The 24,835-nt window shown below is 41.8% G+C and overlaps 1 protein-coding gene across 21 annotated transcripts in view; it reads left to right on the top strand.

The window, feature by feature from the left end:
• The first annotated feature begins 9,748 nt into the window (after nt 1–9,748).
• Nucleotides 9,749–24,835, top strand: part of NRCAM (neuronal cell adhesion molecule) — a 376,126-nt gene continuing 361,039 nt past the window's right edge. For all 21 annotated transcript variants that reach the window (XM_060196425.1, XM_007528302.3, XM_007528300.3 and 18 more), the window contains exon 1: nt 9,749–9,886. The gene's annotated coding sequence lies outside the window, so the exon portion shown is untranslated. The remainder of the gene's footprint in view (nt 9,887–24,835) is intronic.

The following is a 24,835-nucleotide window of genomic DNA, read 5'->3' as shown; positions in this document are numbered from 1 at the left end:
AAGATACCTGCAGCACTGCTTTACCACTCAAAAGGCTTTCCCTCTGCAGATGAGATGTGTGCTCAACCAGAGGTGTGCCACCACATGGTTCCCTTTAAATTTATTTTCAGAATAAACTTATGGGGTTGGGTAGTGGCATACCCAGCATAGTACATACGTTAGTCACCATGTGAGAAAACCTGGGTTCAAGTCCATAGTCTCCATGTGTGGGAGAATGCTTCATGAATCACAGAGTACTGTGACAGTATGTTTCCTTCTTTTTGCCTCTCTCTCTTCCCCTGCCCCCTACTGGTATCAGAAAGAAAAGGGAAAAAAAAATTCCACCAGAATGACCTAGACTTAGTGCAGGCATTAAGATCCAGTGATAACCCTAATGGAAAAAACAACAAACATAAAAGCAAATATTATTATTATTATTATATTAAGTATTAATACTTGCAAAGATTAAAAAACTTCACAAAAGATAGCATTAAATGACAGAATTCATGGTGAGATCAGGATTAGTACATTAAATCCCAACTATGGAATTTTCAAAGAAAACCAAGCTCCCAAGTAACTTGGTTATAATAATAATCTTTTGTTGCCCTTGTTTTTTATTGTTGTTGTTATTGATGTCGTCATTGTTGGATAAGACAGAGAGAAATGGAGAGGGGGAAGAAAAAGACACCTGCAGACCTGCTTCACCACTTATGAAGTGACTCCCCTGCAGGTGGCCGGGGTCTCGAACCAGGATCCTTATACCGGTCCTTGCGCTTTGCGCCACAAGTGCTTAACCCACTGCGCTACCCCCTCGCTCCTCAGTTATAATAATAATCTATTCCCTTCTTAAACTCTAATACTGCAAGGAACCTTCCTCATTGTCTTTAAAATCTGTATTTCTTCCAGTCCTGGAAGCTCTGGGACTCTGCTTGTATTTCTTGATAGCGCTCCTCTTGATCCCTTACCCTGGTGTACTGCTTCTGCTGACTTCAACGAAATCAATGCAACTAGGGCCACCCTGCCACTTTATGTTGTCACTGCCTTTTCCCTTCAGATTGTATTCACAGATGCCAAGCCTGAGATGTCACGGGGCTGGTTCACCCTCCCACAAGCCTGAGATATCAACCTTCCAGTTCCAATAATCTGGTGAGACTTTATTTATTTATTTATTTACCTTCATGGTTAACACTGGGGTTTGGTACCTGCACTATGAATCCACTGCTCCTGGTGGTCATATTTTTCCCCATTGTTGTTGTTGGTGTTATTATTTTTGTTGTTGATGGTGTTGGTGTTGCTGTTATTATTTTTGGTGTGCTGTTGTTGGATAGGACAGAAAAAGATCGAAGAGAGGAGGGGAAGACAGAGAGGGGGAAAGAAAGATAGACACCTGCAGACCTGCTTCAATACTTGTGAAGTAACCTCCCTGAACATGGGGAGCCAGGGCCTCAAACCGAGATCCTTGAGCTGGTCCTTGTGCTTGATACTATGTGCACTTAACGTGGTGTGCTAATGCCTGGCCCTCAAGACCCTTTTTTAACACATGGTACGACCTAGTTCCATCTCATATGATGTACTCTCCAACAAAATTACAAACCCTTGATATAGGTTTGGGCCTGGGATATTGGGTAAATATATACATGTATCCATAAGTTAGGGGCTCAAAGTAAAAGTGCTTAATATTGGTCTGGGAGGTGGTACAGTGGATAAAGCATTGAGCTTTGAAGAGTGAGGTCCTGAGTTCAATTCTTGGCAGCACATGTACCAGAATGACAATGATATCTAGTTCTCATATTCTCTTTCTCTCCTCCTTCTTCTTCATGAATAACTATTTTCTTAAAAGTGCTTAATAGTTCACTGTGGTTAGACTTAGACCTAATAAGCTCAATAATCAAGTAGAAAGGCCTAAAGAAGGCACCATATTTCACTCAACATAATGTGCTCAAGTTTCATCCAAAAGGATGCAAAAGAGACAACCTCATCAGACAAAAAAAGGACAACAAAATCTGAATAAGGCCAAGAGAATGGCTCACTTAATGATGGCCTTCTTGGTTAATATCAGGCCATCCCATCATCCAGAGCTCTAGCCAGGGAATCCTTGGATTCCTACATAGATTATATGAGCCTAGACCTCTAATAGAGCTCCCTTTCCACAATCACTGGTCACTTCTATCAGTAACATCATCACAAGCTCTCCTGTGGGCCTTTCCAGTACCCTGCCCTCATTGTAGAGTTGCAATGGTAGGGACTGCCTCACTCTCTGAATGAAGGATGGGCCATCATACCCTGTGTGTGCAGCCTAGAATGTTCCTAGCTGTGACCATGGATGTAAAGCTCATATTGACAGAGACTCAGATGTTACACAGGCTTCTGTGCTAAATATGAATATATATGGGGATGGGTCAGATCAATGTAGTAAACAGTTAATTATATTTATATATTTTTTCTTCAAGTTTGAGAGAAACTCTGCCCTAATCAAACTTTCTAGCCTTATTCTCAACTCTGACACCATCTTCCCAGACAATATTTTTAATCCATTTGTATGTTAACTATCAAGTTCAAGCAAAAATTATTAAAGCCATAGGCCCCTTGGAAATACCTAAAATAGATTTCTTAGCTTCTTTCCACCCTAGGATCCCTATTCTCATCTGCCTTTTGGCTCCCATTTATTAAATATTTTTTTCTTGCTTTATATCTTTCTGCCTTTCATCCACCAAGTTGCAGATGCTATGATTCTATTTTGACCTGTAAGCAAAGACCTCACCAATGTGTCCCAGGACCTCACTTGTCCAGAGCCCTATCATCATTATTATATAACACAGTGTAGGAAGTTCTTGCCATAGAAATCAGGCAGGAGCAAGAAATTAAAGGTATACAGATTGGAAGAGAAGAAGTCAAACTCTCCCTATTTGCAGATGCCATGATAGTATACATAAAAAAACCTAAGGAATCCAGCAAGAAGCTTTTGGAAATCATCAGGCAATAAAGTAAAGTGTCAGGCTACAAAGTTAACATTCAAAAGTCAGTGGCATTCCTCTATGCAAACACTAAGTTAGAAGAAGTTGAAGTTCAGAAATCAATTCCTTTTACTATAGCAACAAAACAATAAAATATCTAGGAATAAACCTAACCAAAGAAGTGAAAGACTTGTATACTGAAAATTATGAGTCACTACTCAAGGAAATTGAAAAAGACACAAAGAAGTGGAAAGATATTCCATATTCATGGGCTGGAAGAATTAACATCATCAAAATAAATATACAACCCAGAGCCATATACAAATTTAATGCTATCCCCATCAAGAGTGCAACCACATTTTTAAGGAGAATAGAACAAATGCTACAAATGCTTCTCTGGAACCAGAAAAGACCTAGAATTGCCAAAACAATCTTGAGAAGAAAAAACAGAACCGGAGGCATAACACTCCTAGATCTCAAATTGTATTATGGGGCCATTGTCATAAAAACTGCATGATATTGGAACATGAATAGACACACTGAGCAGTGGAATAGAAGTGAGAGCCCAGAAGTAAACCCCCACACTTATGGACATCTAATCTTTGACAAAGGTGCCCAGACTATTAAATGGGGAAAGCAGAGTCTCTTCAACAAATGGTGTTGGAAAAAATGGGTTGAAACATGCAGAAGGATGAAACTGAACCACTATAGTAATACAAACACAAAAGTAAATTCCAAGTGGATCAGGGACTTGGATGTTAGACCACAAACTATCAGATACTTACAGGAAAATATTGGCAGAACTCTTTTCCACATACATTTTTAAAGACATCTTTAATGAAATGAATCCAATTACAAAGAAGACTACGGCAAGCATAAAGCTATGTGACTACATCAAATTAAAAAGCTTCTGCAAAGCAAAAGAAACCACTACCCAAACCAAGAGACCCCTCACAGAATGGGAGAAGATCTTTACATGCCATACATCAGACAGGAGTCTAATAACCAAAATATATAAAAAGCTTGCCAAACTCAACCACAAGAAAACAAATAACCCCATCCAAAAATGAGAAGAGGACATGGACAGAATGTTCACCACAGAAGAGATCCAGAAGGCCGAGAAACACATGAAAAAATGCTCCAAGTCTTTGATTGTCAGAGAAATCCAAATAAAGACAACAATGAGATACCACTTCACTCCTGTGAGAATGTCATACATCAGAAAAGGTAACAGCAGCAAATGCTGGAGAGGTTGTGGGGTCAAAGGAACCTTCTTGCACTGCTGGTGGGAACGTAAATTGGTCCAAACTCTGTGGAGAACAGTCTGGAGAACTCTCAGAAGGCTAGAAATGGACCTACCCTGTGATCCTGCAATTCCTCTCCTGAGAATATTATCTTATAGAACCCAACACACCCATCCAAAAAGATCTGTGTATACATATGTTCTTAGCAGCACAATTTGTAATAGCCAAAACCTGGAAGTAACCCAGGTGTCCTACAACAGATGAGTGGCTGAGCAAGTTGTGGTATATATACACAATACTCAGCTATTACTAATGGTGACTTCACTGTTTTCATCCAATCTTGAAAACAATCATGATAAGTGAAATAAGTCAGAAACAGAAGGATGAATATGGGATGACCTCACTTTTGGGACTTTGTGGAAGTTTGGTAGAGCTTAGGGAAGCTCCCCCCATCTTCACAGATGGAGGTCTGAAAAAACACCTCTCTTGTTAACCTCTCTCTATAGAGATGAGCCAAGAGAGAAAAGTCTATCAGACTCAGCTTGCCTTTGCAAGACTCCCGAAATCCACAAAGAGCCTACAAAGAGCCTATTTCCTCTCTCCCTTACTGTCAGCCAAATGGTTACACTCACTCAAAGTTCACACATTCCACTTCACCTTTTGATCACAAAGGAAGAGCACATCCTGTCACACACTCTGAACACCAGACAAGTGAAAAGCCTCCAAAACCTTATTTCTTGGAGCCCTTCTGATGTCTTTAAAGCCTTGTTCTTCTTTCTCTATCTCACCTTACTGGTTCAACCCCTATTCTCCCCTCAAACGCCTTTGGGTAATTAAATGCCTACATCAGGAGACTAGTTATCTTGACCTTTATGTATCTCATCAAATTTCTGTCACAACCAGCCCCCTACCATAGGGGCAAGCTGACCTTTAAGAAACCTATAATTTCTGACATATTTGAATAATGTCCTTTGTTTGGTTTTCTATTTAAACTCATGTCCACCTGCCAATAAACGAAGATTTGAGAACACATCATTTCTCCCCGGTGTCTCTGCTTCACGTCGTCCCTTGAACGAGCGAAAGAGAGCCGGTTGGTTTTGCCTTCCTGCTGGACGTCACCCCGCAAAAACGCTGACACTCACTTTCAGGCAGAAGTTGAAAAACAAGATCAGAAAAGCAAACACAAGTAGAACCTGAACTGGAATTTGCTTATTGCACCAAAGTAAAAGACTCTGGGGTGGGGAGAATACAGGTCCAAAAAGGAAGACAGAGGACCTAGTGGGGGTTGTATTGCTATATGGAAAACTGGGAAATATTATGCATTTACAAACTATTGTATTCACTGTCAAATGGAAAACATTAATTCATTAATTCCCCAATAAAGAAAAAAAAAGAATAGGAAAGTTATCAAGGGAGGGGATAGGATAGGGAGTTCTGGTGGTGGGAGCTGTGTGGAGTTGTACCCCTCTTATGCTATGGTTTTGTCAGTATTTCCTTTTTATAAACAAACAAACAAAAAGAAGAAAGAAAAGAAAAAAAGTTACATAGGAAGCTGCAATGTTTTCAGCAATTACTAGGATTAAGAAGGAACTGAGATCCTTGAAGTTCTCTACAGATAGGAATGAGACATGAGGGTTATTAATGGTTATTGAATTTTTAAAATATTTTTTATTTATTAGATAAAGACAAAGAAAAATTGAAAGGGAAGGAGGAGATAAAATGGGAGAGAGAAAAAGAACATCTGCAGCTCTGCTTCATGAACAGATGTAGGTGGGTACCAGGGGCTTGAACCAGGGTCCTTGCACATGGTGACATGTGCGCTCAATCAGGTGTGCCACCACATAGCCCCTCCTCTTGAAATTTTATTGTCATCTATGTTAGTTGAAAAGGAGGTTACACAAAGATTGAATAAGACAGATTATTTTCAAATAGGTGAATTTTTATTTAGTCAGATACCCAAGTGGATGGTTAAAATGCAACCATGAAAAGAAATGAACACAATAAAACATACATGGACTCAGGAAAGATTTCATAGAAAAGGTAGCAACTGAGCAAAGTTTTGAGGAATGAACAAGAATTTACCAGATGGAAAAAAAAAAAGATGGATTGTTCTAGATAGTAGGAACCTCACATGTCCATCTCAGGGATATGAAAATTCTTTTCATTAGAAGATGGAGAGTTTGGCTGGAGGGGAAGATTGTAAAGGAGGATGCTATGAGATCTACAATTTATTTTATGGAAAACAGAAAACCAATCCAGATTTTAAAATAATGAAATCAAGTTCTTTTGCTGATTTTAAAGAAATTCAGATGTGAAGCTGCACAATTAATTGAGAGGTGGGAGGCACCCAGGTGCCAAAATAAGATGGAAAGTGATGGAATTAAGGCTGTGACCTGTGCAAAGAGACTCAGTAGTCAGAGACTGAGAGACTGTTTCACAAATCTGGTTTCAAGAACAGGAGGTTCTGCATAGCTGACACACATTTGGTGGTACAGAAAGATAGAAGATTGCTCACAGATATGCACGATGTCGTGGACTCAAGTTCAAACTGATTTTTTTTTTAAACCAAAGCACTGCTCAGCTCCAGTTTATGGTGGTACAAGGGATCTCAGTGCTTTATGCATTAATGTCTTTTACATAACCATTTTGCTATCTTCAATCCCAAACCAAAGTTATAACAGGTTTGTCAGAGCCTTGAAGGATGTCTGTTTAAACAAACAAACAAACAAACAAAAAAACCCCTGAACTTCAACCCTATTAGAAGGCTCAGAGGCTGGGGATGACAAGGGTTTCCACAAATGTTTTCTTGAAATAAACTGGAGAAGGGCAGAAAACAGGCTTCATCAGATCACAGTGAGAGGTGAAAAGCCTGCTGTAAATGTTCAAGTTTCTTGTGATACCCGGCAGGTGGAAAGAAGGCCTGGAAGATCTGCAGACCAGTAATTTGGTCTGCAGGCCGGAGCATACAACTCCGAGGACCTAAAGTTCCAGGCTAAAGACCTTGACCTCTATTTAGGTTGTAATGGAGGTGGTTCTGAATTGAACTATCAACCTTCAGTGTGTTTGCTAACAACACTACAGATTTTGAAACATTCTAATTTTCCTATTACAAACAGTTCTCCATAATAATGCTCCCAAATCTGAACACACGCACATTTGTACCAATACTGTTCTCTGGGACTGAAAGATCTAATTTGTACAGGGGACAGATAGTATCTCTGTTCCACTGCCGGTTCCCTACCTGAGGGGGCTGTTTCGCTTTTTAAAAAGTGGTTGAAACAACAACAACAAAAATAAATCAATCAAACAAACAACCTCAAACAAGCCCACAACCAGCCTTGATCCTCTTAACTGGTGAATGACCAAGAAATTAAATGCTTTTTAAAAAGAGAGAGCGCTTTTGAGAGAGTCCGCATATAAAATTCACAGCCTATATATTAAAAAGATTCAGTCTGTGTTTTAAAAAACTTCAAGACATACAATTAATTTTCCCCCTCTCATATTAATTAACTAGTGATTTATATGACTACATTTTACTAGGAGTGTACATAAACACCATTCCCACCACCATAAGACTGTGACCCATCCCTCCCACCCACTCCCACCCCCCACTGGCCCAAGAAGCTGCATGTCTACCCCTCACCACAGGGCTTTTACTTTGGTGCCCTACTTACAATTTGGTCAGGTCCTGCTTTTAGTTTCCCTTTCAGATCTTCTTACTCAACTTCTGTTGTTGAGTGAGATCATCCCATACTCATCTTTATCTTTCTGACTTAGCTCACTTAACATAATTCCTTCTAGCTCTGTCCAAGATGGGTCAGAGAAGGTGGGTTCATTGTTCTTGATAGCTGCATAGTATCCCATTATGTATATATACCACAGCTTTCTTAACCACTCATCTGTTGTTGGACACCTGGGTTGCTTCCAGGTTTTAGCTATTATGAATTGTGCTGCTATGAACATAGGAGTACACACCTCTTTTTGGTTGGGTGTTATGGAGTCCTTGGGGTATAACCCCAGGAGAGGAATTACTGGATCATATGGAAGGTCCATGTCTAGCCTTCTGAGAGTTTTCCAGACTGCCTAGACCAAGTAGATCAGAAGCAACCAATAGTACAGCTATATACAAGATACTGGGTACTGTACAGCAAACCCTAACAAAAGGACTTTTCAAAGTTAACCCAATTACCAAATAATGTGATGATAACATTAACTATCGATTGTCTTTTGGAACCCTAAGACAGCAGGAACCTCACATCTTCACTATAGAGCCCCTACTTCCCCTAGTCCTGGAACCCTTAAATAGGGCCCACTTTCCCATATGCCTCTCCCAATCCATATCAAATAACATTGCATCTGCCGATCACAACCTAATCAACGCAACGATGGTCACCTCAACATGCTTCACTTCAGACTGTGTCCAGAGACTTCACATGTGGAATGACAACCCTTCAGCTTCATTACTCGGGTGAGACCTTTCCTTTCATAGTATACTCTAATTCCATCTCAGGTGGTTCACTTTCTAGCCAAGTCCCAAAACCTAGATATACACCAGTTTCTGTGAGAGAGAGCATATGTTCACACGTATCCATAAACTAGTGCAAAATACATACCTGAAAGCAGAAGTACTCTAGAGTTTGCAGTGAGTATCCCCCTAACACTTCCTCTCCACTATTCCAACCTTTAGGTCCATGATTGCTCAACAATTTGTTTGACTTTGTATGTTAACTCTCTTTTCAGCCACCAGGTTCCAGATGCCATCAGGATGCCGGCCAGGCTTCCCTGGACTGAAGACCCCACCAATATGTCCTGGAGCTCTGCTTCCCCAGAGACCCACCCTACTAGGGAAAAAGAGAGGCAGACTGGGAGTATGGACTGACCAGTCAACGCCCATGTTCAGCGGGGAAGCAATTACAGAAGCCAGACCTTCCACCTTCTACAACCCACAATGACCCTGGGTCCATGCTCCCAGAGGGATAGAGAATAGGAAAGCTATCAGGGGAGGGGGTGGGATATGGAGATTGGGTGGTGGGAATTGTGTGGAGTTGTACCCCTCCTACCCTATGGTTTTGTTAATTTATCCTTTCTTAAATAAAAAATAAAAAAAAAGAGAGAGAGCGCAAGAGACAGAGGACCACAGACTCCCACGGAAACCTAAATCCATGAGAGTGGCATTTAAAAACCACCCATTCTCAGGAACATCTTTTGCAGCCAAATCCCAGACCCTCTCCCCGCAACTCCCCGCCACTAGCCGGCTCAGAGGTTGACAGGCGGCTGCTCAGGTGAGAGGCCTGCCCATCCCCCCCACCGAAGGCGCTGGCGACCTGAGCCTATTTGCCACCATTGCCTTAACAAGAGTGGGAGGGGCTGCCACGAGGAGTATGGGCGGGCGACGCCGGCGAGGAGTGCGGGATGGCCAGGGGAGTACGCGCAGGGAGCCGGGAGGAGGAAAAGCAAGACGCCGGGCGGGGGGAGCGGTGAGGGCGGGAGCAGCGGGGGCGCGTCGGCGCTGGGCAAGCAGAGCTTCGCCTGGGTCGCTGGCGGACGCGCGCTGCAGTCTGAGCCCGAGACGCGCGGGTGTAGGGGGTAGTGCAGGGGCCGCCAGGCCGGGCCGGTGGAGACTCCAGCTCCTTCCTGAACCCGCCACATCTGCGCTTCGAGGTCCCGAGCCCCCACGCCGGGGCTGAGCGGTGGGCGCGGCGCGAGGACGTGAGTAACTCCTTGTGCCTCTGGCGGTGACTCGCAGTCAGGCTGGGGGCCGGCGACTGGGGAGAGGAGGGCGCGGGGGGCTGCCGCGCTGTCGCCGGACGCCGGCCCCGCGTTGTGCAGAGCGCGCTCTCCCCTGGCAGCGCCGCGCCAGCTCTGCCTGAGGCTGGGCTACCCTGGTCGCCAACTCCTTCAACCCCCGTAGGCCCCCGACACAACCCGGGGCGCTGAGCGGGGTGACCCTTGAAATGCAGCAGGGACTGGCGCGGATGGTCATCCACCCTCCTTGCCTCCTCCCTGTTGGAACCAACTTCTGCGTGGGTGTCCGCGCCCCACGCTTTCCGGGCAGCCCTTGCTGGAGGTCTCCCTCTGGGCACTCGGGTTCGGAGGGGCTGGCGGCCGGGCACTGCGGCTCCGGGGGCGCCGATGCCGAGCGTGCGGGGTGTGCGGCCACAGCGCCGGTGGGGTCGGGGGCGCAGGTGCGGGGAGGCGCGCTCGGGCGTGTGCGCCTTCCGGTCTCGCCGGACACATCTGGGCGTGGGCTTTGTTCGGATGTGCTCACACCTGCGCTGGTCTCCCGAGTTAAGCGGCCAGAGCGACCTCTGCTCTCGCCGCCCCGTAGGGGACTCGGGGTACCATAGTAGAAGGAGGTGGGGGAAACCGCAGGCTGCAGGGTGGAGACTTTCCGTGGCCAGGAGGAGGGGGCTTTGTTGGCCCTACAGGTGCGGCCCCTGCGCCCCGCTCAGCCGCCGGGGCCTGATGCTGGGACTGGTCGAGACCGGCACGCTAGAGCCTGGGGCTGACTTGGGAAGAAACCCTCCTTGCGCTGGCTACCCACGGTGGGCCCTGGCGGCAGCTTCTCCCGAGGCTGCTGTGCACAGCCGGGAGTGGTCGCCCGCACTGGAGCATCCCGGTAGCGGCGAGCGCCATCTGCGTGTTGCGCAGCCCTCCACCCCTCGGCGCGCCGGTCTCCCGCGGTTTGCAGGCTCAGCGCGTCCCCGCCCGCGACAGCCGGTGCGCAGAGGGGAACTTGGTACCACGGTCCAGTGAGCCAGGGAATCGTGGCTTCACTCTGAGCGGTGTACTCCAGGCTGCAAGAGCCGCTGTTGGGATCTCTGGGTCTAGGGAAGCTGGGGAGCAGGCCGCTCCCCTTTCCTCCCGCTTGTCTCCCCTCCTGGCTAGCCCCCTGCGGGCGCCCGCAGCTTCCATCCCTGGCCCGCCGAGGGGGCGCCCCATGCGCAGCTGCGGGCGCTGAGGGAGGGCGGCGAGTGGTGGCGGCTTTCCCACCCCGCCTTTCTCCAGCCTTTTTCGCACCAACTGCATCAGCCGGAAGCTACATCCCGCGAGGAGCTGTCAGTCCTTAGAGGAAAGCCTTCTTTTTCCTTCCCAGGCCTGCAAGGTTAAAGCTCAGAGGAGCACATCTGAAGGTCTCAGGCCTTTTTTAGCCCAAGGCTCTGGCAAGAAGAGATGGAGGAGAGTTTAATGGGGCAGGAGGCATGGATTTGCACTAGGAGCTCCCCCTCAGTCTGTCCTAGGAAGGAACACAGTAACCACAATCTAAACACCTACTGACCTATTGGGACCGTTTTATACTAACCATGCTCATTTATTACAATATTGTAATAATAGCTTATCAGAGAACTAGATCTTCTAGAATCACTGAAATGGATATGTATGATCATATACTTTCTACTTTCAGGAAAATGATAGCAATTTTCCCTAAGCGCTTCAGATGTGTTGGACACTATGTGTGTGTACATTATATGTATCATTTTATTTAATTAACATAACAACTTCATGTAAAATTCAGATTAAAAATCTGTACACATGAAACCTTGATAACAAAACACTAGTACTTCAATAGGAATATATATATAATTAAGAGGCGAGACTTGAGCTTTGAGTAACTTTACCAAGGTGCATAGCTAGGAAGTGGGGGGGGGGGGCAAGATTAGCTCTTTGCCCATATAATATGCCATTCAAGAATGTGAAAGTGTAGCTTTTTAAAGACCTAGCATTAATTTAGTAGAAACCTAAAACCAAAAATCAGGGACACATTATAAGCTCATTGAATCTTGACCTCTGCAGACCTCACAGTAGCAGTCAGTAATTAATTCAATGAATTGTATTGTGGGATAGCTTTTTTCTTTTCTTTTTCTTCTTTTTTCCCCCTTGTACTGTCCATGAGTGCTTTTACTTGCTCCTTTATTCATGTTAACTTTTAAGTATATGGCAGTTATGAACACATACTGTAACTAAACTCCTCTTAATGACCTGAGGGACACATTCCACTTCCCTATCTCATACCCCATTACAGAGAGCTTTGAGAAGCTTTAGAACATCACAGATTGTGTGAAAATTTTCTTTTCTTTTGTCCCCCCTCCCCTCCCTCCCTCTCTTCTCCCTTCTTCTCTCCTCTCTTCTCCTTTTCTCAAGCTTTTTCATTTGCTAGGTGTTTCTATTTGGAGCTCACAACCCGAATCTCATTTACAGACTGCAGAAGAGTTATTCTCAAATTGATATTCAATTTGAATAGAACCCTTGTGTAAAATCTTAGCAATGTATTTGATGTCCTAAGTATGTATGTATACATATATAGTCATATATATTATTTATGTGGTTCATTTCAAAGATGCTCTGTATTTACTAATAGAAAAATAACTTGAACTAAAGTGAAATAAACTTTTATAATTATTGTGACTAATTGGAGAAAATTAACTCATTTTGCATTCTTTTTTTTCTCTCCAGGGTTATTGCTGGGCTCAGTGCCTGTACCATGAATCCACCGCTCCTGGAGGCCATTTTCCCCCCCTTTTTGTAGCCTCGTTGTGGTTATTATTATTGCGATTGTTGATGTTGTTCGTTGTTGGATAGGACAGAGAGAAATGGAGGGAGGAGGGGAAGACAGAGAGGGGGAAGAAAGATAGACACCTGCAGACCTGCTTCATTGCCTGTGAAGCGACTCCCCTGCAGGTGGGGGGCCGGGCGCTCGAACCGAGATCTTTATGCCGGTCCCTGCACTTTGCTATGCCAGTCGGTCACATGCACTTAACCCACTGCGCCACCGCCGGATCCCCTCATTTTGCATTCTTAATCCTGTTTACTCTTAGCTTTCTAGCCTGGTTTCTACTTTATTATAGCAACATTGCTAAACATTCTCTGTAATTTTAGAATTAGAGAATTTTAGATTGGTACAGGAATGCTGAATCTTTGGGTTTCAAAATGAGTACAGTGGGACTCAGAAAGTTCACCCAGCCCTTGAATGCCAGATAATGATGAGGTCTTTGGCTTGTGGGCTGGTGCCCTAACATACATCATTTTTGTTCTGGTTGCAGTGACAGTAGTTGCAAAGTAAGTCATCTTTGGAAATGTTAATACTATCTGTGAGTCAACCTTGTGTGACAATGAAAAAGATATTTTTTGAATGCACACATCACAGGGGTGTCAGAGAGTAGTGTATATCTTAAGAATTATTTCAAGGGGGAGTCAGGAGGTAGCTCAGCGGGTTAAGCGCACGTGGCGCAAAGCACAAGGACCTGCATAAGGATCCCAGTTCGAGCCCCTGGCTCCGCACGTGTAGGGGAGTCGCTTCACAGGCAGTGAGGCAGGTCTGCAGGTGTCTATCTTTCTCTCCCCCTTTCTGTCTTCCCCTCCTCTCTCCATTTCTCTCTGTCCTATCAACAACGACGACATCAATAACAACAACAATAAAAAACAACAATGGCAACAAAAGGGAAAATAAATAGATTAAAAATAAAGAATTATTTCAAGGGACCACATGATGGCTCAATTTATGAAGCACAAATGTATGGGAGGACCTGGGTTCAAACCGTGGGTTCCCACCTGTAGAAGGGATGCTCCAAGGGCATTGGAGCAGTACTGCACCTCTCTGTGTCTCTCAGTATCTTACCCTCCATCAAAGAAGAGGAAGTAAAAAGAAAAGAAAAAGGATGTCCCCCAGAAATGGAGTCATGTAGGCATTGAGTCCCAGTGATAACCCTGGTAGTAAAAAAAAAAAAGTTATTTTAATTAACACTTTTTAGAATTCTTACATAGGCTTAGATTCCCTCCTGTAGCTGGCTGAATATAAATGGGGACTCTACAGGTAGTATATTACTTATGTTTGAAGGCACTAAAACAACCCCACTGGAAGCTTTTCTGATAAAGAGATACTTTGTTGCTATTTTTTTTTTTTTTTTGCCACCAGGGTTTTCACTGCTCCTGATGGCCATTTTTTCCTTTTTTCCCCCTTTGTTTGATAAGACAGAGATAAATTATTGAGAGGGGTGGGGAAGATAGAGAGGGAGAGAGACAGACACCGGCAGTACTTGCTTCAACTCTAGTGAAGTTTCCCCCTGCATATGGGGAGCCAGGGCTTAAATCTGGTATATACTTAATCAGATGTGCTACTGCCAGGCCCCTTAGAAAGACATTTTGATTAATTGACTCATTTATTGAATCACAGACTCATTTATTGTATAAAATGTATTCAATGTATTGCCTTCTAGTCTAAGAACTGGAGATACAGAGGTGAGAAAAAACAGAGTTCCTGCCCTCAGGGAGAGTACTTTTGATTATGCCATCTATGGCTACATACTTCTGCACAGATTTTTTTCACATATCATAAACATATAGCATGGTGACTTTGCCCAAGTTTAAAATACCTATGTGTTCAAGTCAGAACACTATGAACATCTAAGAAAGCTTTCTGTGGCTCACACCAATCATAACTTGCCCTACATGATAGCCACTAACAGTCTTTGTATATTCTTACAATTGTAGAATCTGGATGTCTGAGATTAGGTTTTCAAAGTAGTTGAGTTTTGGTGAGTGCTTACATAAGCTCTCCTATGTACTTGTGTGTGCAGAGAAAAATCCCCCTCTCTTCTGCCTGTGATAAGGTAACAGATTCTGTCAGATCAGGGCTTTGCCCTTATTACTCCATTTTAACTTAATTACATTATAAAGTCCTTATTTTCAAATACAGTCGTGTTGAGGGTGAGGGCTTCAACATATGAATCCAGGTGGTACACAATTCAGTCCCTTGTAGTCCTGGTTTACTGCTTCCATCAACAGCCTTTGGAATCTCAGCCATATTTCCAATGAACACTTCCCATTCAAGACCACAGAAATAAATAACATTTTAAGCTAGAAGATAGAGATCCTATAATAATGTTCTCTGGGGAATTTGTGTCCACAGATTCTTCTTGTTCTTTATTTATTTATTTACTTACTTCCAGGAATGGCTGGGGCTCGATGCCTGAACGACGAATTCATTCCTCCTGGTGGTCATTTTTCTCCCTTTTATTGAATAAGACAGAGAGAAATTGATAAGACTTGCTTTACCGCTTGTGCGGCAACCCCACAACAGGTGAGGAGCGGGGGCTTGAACTGGAATTTTCGTGCTTCGTGCTCTGTGCACTTAACCCAGTGTGCCACTGCCCAAAACTTGCCCACATTCTTTAGGTCAACCTTTTTAATTTTTGTTGAAAAGGAAGTGAGTTGAAAATTACTAATATATTTGCATACTCTTTTGTGTCATGCTTCTGCCCTAAAGGAGCTCTGAAACGTCTTGTCAAGTGAGGGCAGAGGGAATGCCAAGGATCTCCCAGCATCTTTGGATGCTAATGACAAGTCTCATGGCTTATTCTACTTAACCCTTTGTCTTACATGAAAGATAGAAAACATCACTCATTTTAAATTATCTATTTTCATCTAAGACTGATACCTTTAAGAGCAAGAAAATGTGCTAGGTACTGGGAGGTAGTGCATCTGGTAAAGCATGTAGCTTACATGTTTAAGAACATGGGGTTTGCCCAGCTCCACATGGTAGCACTTTGGTATTAGGGAAGCTCCATGATGCTGTGGGCTGTCTGTCTCTTTCCTCCCATCCAAAATAAAAAGAATGAAAAATTCACATGAGAACTGTGAATTCAATCTTACATACACAAGTCCTCAGTTCTAAAAATAAACAAAAACATCATGAAGTGAGGAATGTCTGTTTTCCTTCTTAAAATGTGAAGGATAGGTCTGCATGAGGGAAATAAGGCAATGACTTGCTCTCCAATTTTAGGAGCTATCAAATTGAGAGGGGCCTGCGTGGTTAAAAAAAATTGAGGGGGGCCAGGCGGTGGCGCAGTGGGTTAAGCGCATGTGGCGCAAAGCGCAAGGACCGGCGTGAGGATCCCAGTTCGAGTCCCCGGCTCCCCACCTGTAGGGGAGTCACTTCATAGGCGGTGAAGCTGGTCTGCAGGTGTCTATCTTTCTCTCTCCCTCTCTGTCTTCCCCTCCTCTCTCTATTTCTCTCTGTCCTATCCAACAACGAACAGCGTCAACAATGGCAATAATAATAACCACAACGAGGCTACAACAACAAGGGCAACAAAAGGGGGGGAAAATGGCCTCCAGGAGCGGTGGATTCAAGGTGCAGGTACCAAGCCCAGAAATACCCCAGAAGGAAAAAAAAATTGAGGGGAAAGGGAAATAGAGAGGAAAAGAAAAAAGACAGCTTGTGAAGCTTCCTCTCTGCAGGAGGGGCCAGGAGGCTTTAACCCAGGTCCTTGAGCATGGTAACATGTATACTCGACCCAGTGTGTTACTACCTGGACCCAGTCATCAGTACTGTTATGACCATGGGTATACAAATACCTTTCAAGACACTGCTTCTAATCTTTATGGATATGTACTCAGAAGTAGAATTGTTGGCTTGTATGGTAATTCTAATCATGATTTTTTGAGGAACCACCATATTGTCTCACATTGCAGCTACATCATTTTGTAGTCTCACTGAAAATGCACCAATGCCTTCCCATCTTTCCCATCACTTATTTTCCATTTTCTTGATACTAGCCTTCCTAATGAGTATGACGAACCATAGTTATTAGTTTTTATCAGTTTTTAAAACCTATTTTAATTTTGGTAGTACTATGGCCTTGAACATGTGTGATTTTTCCATTCACTGGCTGAGCTTTTATCCTTTTGATTTGCTGTAGAAAGAAAAGAATAGGGAGTTGGGTGGTGGCACAGCAGGTTAAGCGCACGTGGCCCAAAGCACAAGGACCAGCGTAAGAATCCCAGTTCAAGCCCCCAACTCCCCACCTGCAGGGGAGTCGCTTCACAAGTGGTGAAGCAGGTCTGCAAGTGTCTGTCTTTCTCTCCCCCTCTCTGTCTTCCCTTCCTCTCTCCATTTCTCTCTGTCCTATTCAACAACAACAACATCAATAACCACAACAAGGGCAACAAAAAAGGGAAAATAAATAAATAAATAAATATTTAAAAAGAAAGAAAGAAAAGAATAAATGCCATAGCATGACTCTGCCATACATGGGAGTTCCTGTGGTGTCTTGGTATTTCTATGGGAGTCAAATCAGAGGCTTTGCACATGGTAAGGTACATGCCCTACCGGTTGAGCTCTTTTCTAGTCCTTGATGTTAACTTTATTTACTTACTTGTTTATTTACCACTGCCATGGTAAATAAACATGCTCAGTGCCTGTACAATAACTCCACTGCTCCTGGTGGTCCCCCCCCCCCCTCTCTCTCTGCCTCCAGGGTTAATGCCAACTCCCCTGCAGATGGGGAATCGGGGGCTGAAACCAGTATTCTTACATGGGTCCTTGTGCTTCATGGTATGTGTACTTAATCTGGTGTACCACTGCCTGGCCCCATATATTTCTTTCTCTCCTCTAACTAGAAGATAAGAGACGGAGAGCAATAGGAGAGAGATATAGAGATAGATAGATGGGGGGGGGTAGGTGTGTGGACAGGGAGAGAAGTGACATTAAAGCAGTGCTCCACTGCTTGTGAAGCTTCTTCCCATTTGGTGGTATGGGGAAGGGCTCAAACCCAGGTCCTCAAGCATTCTACTGGGCAAACCATCTGCTAGTCACCCCCAGTTGTTAATTAGTATATTGTGTATTACTAGCAGGTCATTCAGTCTTTTCTAACTTAATTGGCTAAGCTTTTACTATTAAAGACATTTATATTATTAACTGAATGTTATAGTATTAAGTTGGTGCTGAAATGAAATAGAAGCCATGGAACATGTATGTGATATGTAGTCCAGGATAAGTCAGCATTGGTGACATACAATTCTTGTTATTTTAATACTGAATTAAAGCATGTTTATCAGTAGTGGACTTGTGCTAAGTAATTTTGTGATGAGGAAAGGTTCAGAATTATTATGCTTTTATTCTGTTGGAAAAAAAAAGACATTTCTTTTTATAACACAGGTCATGGAAGATTTATCTTGTAACTGGAAATAGATAGATATATCCCATGTTGATTAGTTTAAGGATGTGCTGGCATTGTAAATTACAGGTCTGCATTGGCATTTCTCCCACCATTGAATCTTTAAAGATGACAGCATAAATTTGCTTCATCCAATTATAATTGTTTAATAGAGCTAATAAAATGATGTGGTGTCAACTTAATTGACCTGTTTTACTGACTAGAAGTTAGAATTTCAAATTTGAAAAAAAAGTGATTTCTAAAAGTTGAATGGAGGCTTTCTCTCAAATGTCTAAACTAGCAGATATGAGAAATAGCAATGATCTATCACAGCAGACTAGGAGACTTAGGATGGAGAAGGGGATACTAAGGAGGACTTGGGTATCTGGTACCCTGTGGTGGAGGAAGTTGATGGTTTGGTGCAGGTGAACTAACAGAACTTTCGTGAAGAAGAACCCTGTAAATCAATATTTACTCAGTAAAGTAATATTGAATTTGGGGGGTTGAGAAGTGGTGCACTGGGTTACACGTACATAGGACAAAGTGCAAGGATCTTTGCAAGGATCCTGGTTTGAGCCCCTAGCTCTCCACCTGCGGGGATTGGGGGGTGTTGCTTCACAAGCAATGAAGCAGGTCTGCAGGTGTCTATCTTTCATCTTTCTCTCCGTCTATCTACCCTCCCCTCTCAATTTCTCTCTGTCCTATCGAATGATAATAATAAGCCTCCAGAAGTGGTGGATTCATAGTGCTGGCACCAAGCCCCAGCAAGTGGAAGCAAAAAAAAAAAAAAGTGTGTGTGAGAGAGAAATGCCACTGGTAAAAGGAACAAATCTGTAGCTACTATTGTTCATTTAGATTCTGACCAAATAGTTTATTTGCTTTGAAAACAGGAATGCCAAATAAATATTGTCTTATGTATTCTTTGATGTTCATCCATGCTGCCCTGTATTAAAGCACTATTTAATTCAAATAAGGATGAAAATGATAATAACCCTTTTAGACATTCTTATTAAAGATATTACAAAGGGACAGAAAAAGGGTTTTGAATATAAACATTTGTATTTTATCACATGCAGGATATATTATTGGTTCAAAACCCTGTGTAACCAGAAACATATATTTCCAGGGCAATCTGAGGGAATCCTGTAGGAGGTCTTCTACTGTGTAATATGCAATGAATTTGATTTATCTTTCTCAAGTGGGCTGAGAGCATTCAAAAAATTCAGTATATGTATTCAGTGTGTAGTGATCTTTTCTCCAAATTTCAACTTTAAAGCTGATCTCTGCCATTTTTTGATGCCCTTGGCATTTATTTGAATGGTATGATTTACAACACACGCTTTGGATAAAACATTACAAAATCATGTTAAGCACCACTAGCAGATCCTATCTCTAGGGAAAGGGAAAGGAATAGCACTAATTGTCCATTAATTATGCCTTAAGGTAAAAATGGACTGCCAAAAGAGTTTCATCCTGGAGGTTTTTTTTTTTTTTTTTTTTTTGTCTTTGAGGAAGGATGGTCTGTTTGCTAGTGTGCTTCTGCCTTCCAAAGCCTTGCACGGGCTTTTCAGTCCCTCACCTCAATAGAAAACTGAAAGGACAAAAGTGAACAAAGGAGGCCTGTTTTGCCTGCCCCACTTGCTGGGCTGTTGTCTTGGCTGTCTTGGCCCTTTTCAGTGAAGGAGGGGGAAGAGAGCTGGGTCAAAGTTGAAGAACACTGAAAAGGAATTCAAGCTTCACGTTGAAATTTGAATTATAGCCTCAGTTTGAGTGCTCAGTAGATTAGTTTGAATTGAAATTTTTTGAATTTGGAAGCGTCAGTGACAGATGGTGTTGGAACAACGTACATAGAGCTGGATGGCATACCCAAAATGTTGAGTGTCCAGGCAAGGCGCTTGGTAAACATCTAGTTAACTGACAAAAGTTTTAAAACTGTAGGAAGTGCAGTTTGTTGCTGTACAACACCATGTTAAGACATTGGACTGTGTGAATTAAGGGGAGGCCTCTGGGATTGGCATACACTCAGATGCGCTTGTCCCCCCTAATTGCATTGCAAATATTCTTCTCACTGTTTTATTGCTTTCTCCCTGCTAGCTAGTTGAATAACTGCAGAAATGCTCAATCTACTTCCCTTGTAAAAGCTCATTACAGTGTTTCAGTATTGACCACAGATTGTTTTGATTATGACAAGATCAATCTGTTTTAAATATTGACTAATCAGTGATTCTTTCTATGTGAATCTGTTTATAAAGAGAATTTCAACTTTCATTATTTTTCTATTAAAGTTTCTTTTTTATTAGTGATTTAATAATGATCAACAAGATTGTGGTATAAGAGGGGTATAATTCCATACAATTCCCACCACCAGAGTTTCATATCCCACCCCCTCCATTAGTATGGCACAGTTTCCATTTGATTAGGTAAACAGCATCTGATTTAAAACATTTCATAAAATAGTTGTGTGTGTAACTAGAATAAGAAAACAACAACTGAGAAATCAAGATTAATAAAAAGTAGGTGCAATAAAAATATGGGGTCATTTGAAAGACTTTTTGGTGCTTTATAGAACTCCAACTGGAAAATGTTTACTTGTTCAATCTTTGATCATTAAAATGACTCGGTGTCATAGTCTTTTGTTCTGATTTTAATATGATGTGAACAGTTGCTTTCTGTATACATTTAACATATGCAAATTAATATTTCTACTTTATGGAGCGGCAACATTGACTTGGCAATGTTGAGAAAGATAGTAGAAATTCAGAGATAACACTGTTACAGAAGAAAGTGAATTTAATTCAGAATTGATTATATTAACTCATGCATGTGCCATGATTTGTGTATAATATAATATACACCTTGAGGAATCAAAGTTTGAAGCAACTTGCATTTTAATTGTTAGCAATTGTTTTTAAAGCTCCACAGCTGTGCATACATGTGTACTAAGAGTTATCATGATGCCAAATTGTAGGGGAATGCAAGTATATTAAGAATGTATTGAAAGACTACATATGGAGGAGTGTGAAGAATTCATATGGAGGGGCCAGGTGGTGACACACCTGGTTAAGCACACACACTACAGTGCTCAAGGGCCTAGGTTCAAGCCCCTGGTCCCCACCTGCAGGGGGAAAATTTTACAAGTGGTGAAGCTGGGCTGCAGATGTCTCTCTGCTTCTCTCCTTCTCTATATCCCCCTCATCTCTCAATTTCTCTCTGTCTCTATCCAATAATAAATAAATAAAAATTAAAAAAAGAATTCAGATGGAGTTGCAAGGCTTAGGTAGGATATGAGAATTGTGAAATTTTGGGGAAAAAGTCCTATAGCAGAAGTAGCGTGATATTTTAAATGAGTAAAGAACAAAGCAGTGTAAAAGTAACTTAAAATCTGAATAAAAGGAAGGGAGAATAAAAATGTGATTACCTAGCTAATGGATGACAGTTTCCATTACATAGCATTCCATACTAAATGTATTTTAAAAATTATCATCATCATCATCACCACCAGGGTTTTCAGTAGGGCTTGGTGCTAGTACTATGAATTCACTGCTCCCAGTGGCCACTTTTTTTTTTTCTTCTAATTTTGTTTTTTTAGGTAGGACTGAGAGAAATAGAGAAAGGTGGGAGAGATACAGAGGGAGATAAAGAGAGTCACCTGCAGTGAAGTGGAACTTGCAGGTGGGGAGCAGGGGTTGAACGCAGTTCCTAAGCTTGGTACTATGTGTGATTAACTGGGTGCACCACTGCCTGACCCCCTCCATACTGAATATTTTAAGAATCTCTTATTGTAGTATTTTAGGTCATTGAAATAACTTGACATTATAAAATAGAATAAATCATAGTTCACTATGCATAAATTAAGTATAATGCATTTATTATAAAATAAATGCATTGAGATGGATTTACTATGAACTAAAGCATATTAAATTTTTAATCTTCTTCCAGCTATATTTTGTTCCTTTATATAGAGAACATTTTAGCTTAACAAAGTTAGATGTATGAAAATGTAAAATTGCCAAACACATTTAGAGTGATTTTTCATGTTAGGCAGGGTTCTTTGTTTTGTATCAGGAGTTATTTGATGAGTGAGCTCCTGTATAGTATCAAAGTTCAATTTAGGAATTATTTTTCAGAGATTTCTAAGTAGATAGGTTGCTCTGTCTACTTCTTCTTCTAGCGTTTGCCGCTCTGTCTACTGAAGGAAGATAGCATAATAGGCATCAGTTATCAAGTGAAACTCAAGTGAATAAAGCTAAATTAAAAAAAAATCAGAAAAGAGATGGACAGAAAGCAAGTGAAATTCAAGTGAATAAGGCTAAATAAAAAATAAAAATAAAAAAGATGGACAGGTGAATGAAAAGAAGTACTAAGGATATATGAAAATGTTTGATATTTGCTTTAGATTACATTCAGAGACAAAATCTATTATAAAAGAAAGTAGAAAATGAAATAACCAGCCAGGTAATCTAGGTGCCTTGGCTCTTGCTCCTAATAGAATTCTGTCAGATTTCCCCAAGCTTAGGACAATGGAAGTCCAGTCCTCTCTCTGTTCCATTTTAGAAGCCTTGAGCTGTATATATATAAAATATATGGTGGTATGATATGCAAGAGTACCCACATTTGACAAATGGGTGAGTATAAGAAAAAAATGACTGAATACATGAATATCTTAAAATGTCAAGTAGATCATTCGTTGGAGGGAATTGGAGAATTTGTCTTCAGCTTCGGTTTGAAGGCAAATGAAGTCTAGACCATGGGAAATCAAACATTCATAATTTCATGCCAGGATTCAGAATGATTATAATTTTCCTGCTGGTTCTAAATCAGGCACTTGAACAGGCAGGTGAAATCATTCAATCCAGAAGGGTACCATTTTTAAAATTGCTGTTTTTGCTGTTGTGGAGTTCTAAATGACATCTTCGTAACCCAAGAGTTCCTCTATAATTCTTTACCTTTGCTCATGGCAGATGTGTCCAGATTTGCACAAGGCTTTCTTTTATCTCCACTGTCTAAAGCTCATGCTTTTCCTTTCCCTCTGGAAATCTCTTGGTGGCTGCATACTGATTGGGTTAAGTACTTTCTGAGATTGCTTTCCACTGTCTGAATGTGAAGAATTCAGAAGTGAGGCACACAAAGACTGAAAAGACTGGTGTGCGAAAAAGATTGGAAATATGCAGACTGCAGTTTTAATAATTGAACTTTCTTCCCTTTTTGGTTGGTCATTAAAAACTCTTGTTTTCTTTATATTCCCCAAGATGTGAGGTGAAGTGAGCTATCATGATGATGTGTAAGGCAGTGCTGCCACATTTGACAGATACCTGGAGTAAAAATTTAAGTGAAGTATGTGATTAAATGTGCAATCAGATTTGATTCACAGGTATTTATGTATCCTAGATCCTTAGAAATGTCAGGATCTGCAGCCTAAATATCCATCAACAGATGACTGGCTAAAGAAGTTATGGCATAGGCATTCCATGAAATACTATTCAGCAATCAAAAGAGATGATAATGTGTCCTTTTGAGAAAAAATGGATGGAACTGGAGTTGACTGTGCTTAGCAAAATAAGTAAAGAAATGAAAGAAAACTACCAGATGGTTTCACTCATGTGTGGATTCTAGAGATCAGATACACTTGGGCTTGGACTTGGGAAAACAACAACAAACAAACAAACTAGCAAACAAACACCAGAAGCAAGCAAACTGCTTCTAAGACTTTTGAGAACTATGGTGGTTGTTTTTGGGAGATGGGAGAGTGGGGATACAGAACTTTGGTGGTGGGTGTGGTGTGGAACTACACACTGTAATCTTACAATCTTGTAGTATACTATTAATAGCAAATAAACCTTTTTTTAAAAGAAGGAAATGTCAGTATCTATTTGATTTTTTTTTTTCCTGCCAGAGCTTTTGTTGAGGCTTTATGACTTCACAATTCTACTACTCCAGGTAGACTTTATTCTGTTTTGTTTTATTCTCATTTCAGATAGAGAAAAACAGGGGAGCTGGGTGGGAGCGCAGCGGGTTAAGCTTACATGGCAGGAGGATCCTGGCTCAAACCCCCAGCTCCCCACCTGCAGGGGGGAAGCTTCACACACAGCAAAGCAGGTCTGCAGGTGTCTAAAAAAAAAGAGAGAAACACAGAGTGAGAGAGACAGAAGAAAGAGAAACAGAAAGAGAAATATCATAGTCCTATATCACTGCACATGCAGGTTTCCCTGTAATGGTGCTCCCATGTAGTTTCAGGGGTTCAAACCCAGGTCGTTGTACATAGCAAAAGTTGTGCTCTATTGGGCGATATGTCTTCCAGTCTTCAATTGATTTTAAACAAATGAAGTTGTCTCATGTTGTATTCTGAGAGACTGATACCTCTTTTGACAAGATTGGGTGTGTTTTGGGTACTATGGCTATAGATCAATACCCTTTTTGATGCTGCGTGGGGAGGCTATTTTCAAAACATATTGTTTCTCCTTTTTAATTATAATGTATTATTAGAGATTTAACAAAATTCTGTGACTCCAGGGGTATAGTTCCATACTTTTACATGGTGTGTGTCAGTCACAACACTCTGACAAGTTCTTGTGTCCCCTCACTATAACCCCTCTAGTTCTCACAGTCTCAGAAATTGTTGAGTTACCGTTTTATTTTTCCTTTGCAAATTCATTTACTTTAGCTGTCTATATTCCTCACATGAGCAAAACTATCCAGTAGTTGTACAGACTGTGTTCTTTAACTT

This window comes from Erinaceus europaeus, chromosome 8 (assembly GCF_950295315.1).
Source record: "Erinaceus europaeus chromosome 8, mEriEur2.1, whole genome shotgun sequence".
Taxonomy (NCBI): domain Eukaryota; kingdom Metazoa; phylum Chordata; class Mammalia; order Eulipotyphla; family Erinaceidae; genus Erinaceus; species Erinaceus europaeus.
This window is presented reverse-complemented; position numbering and strand designations above follow the sequence as displayed.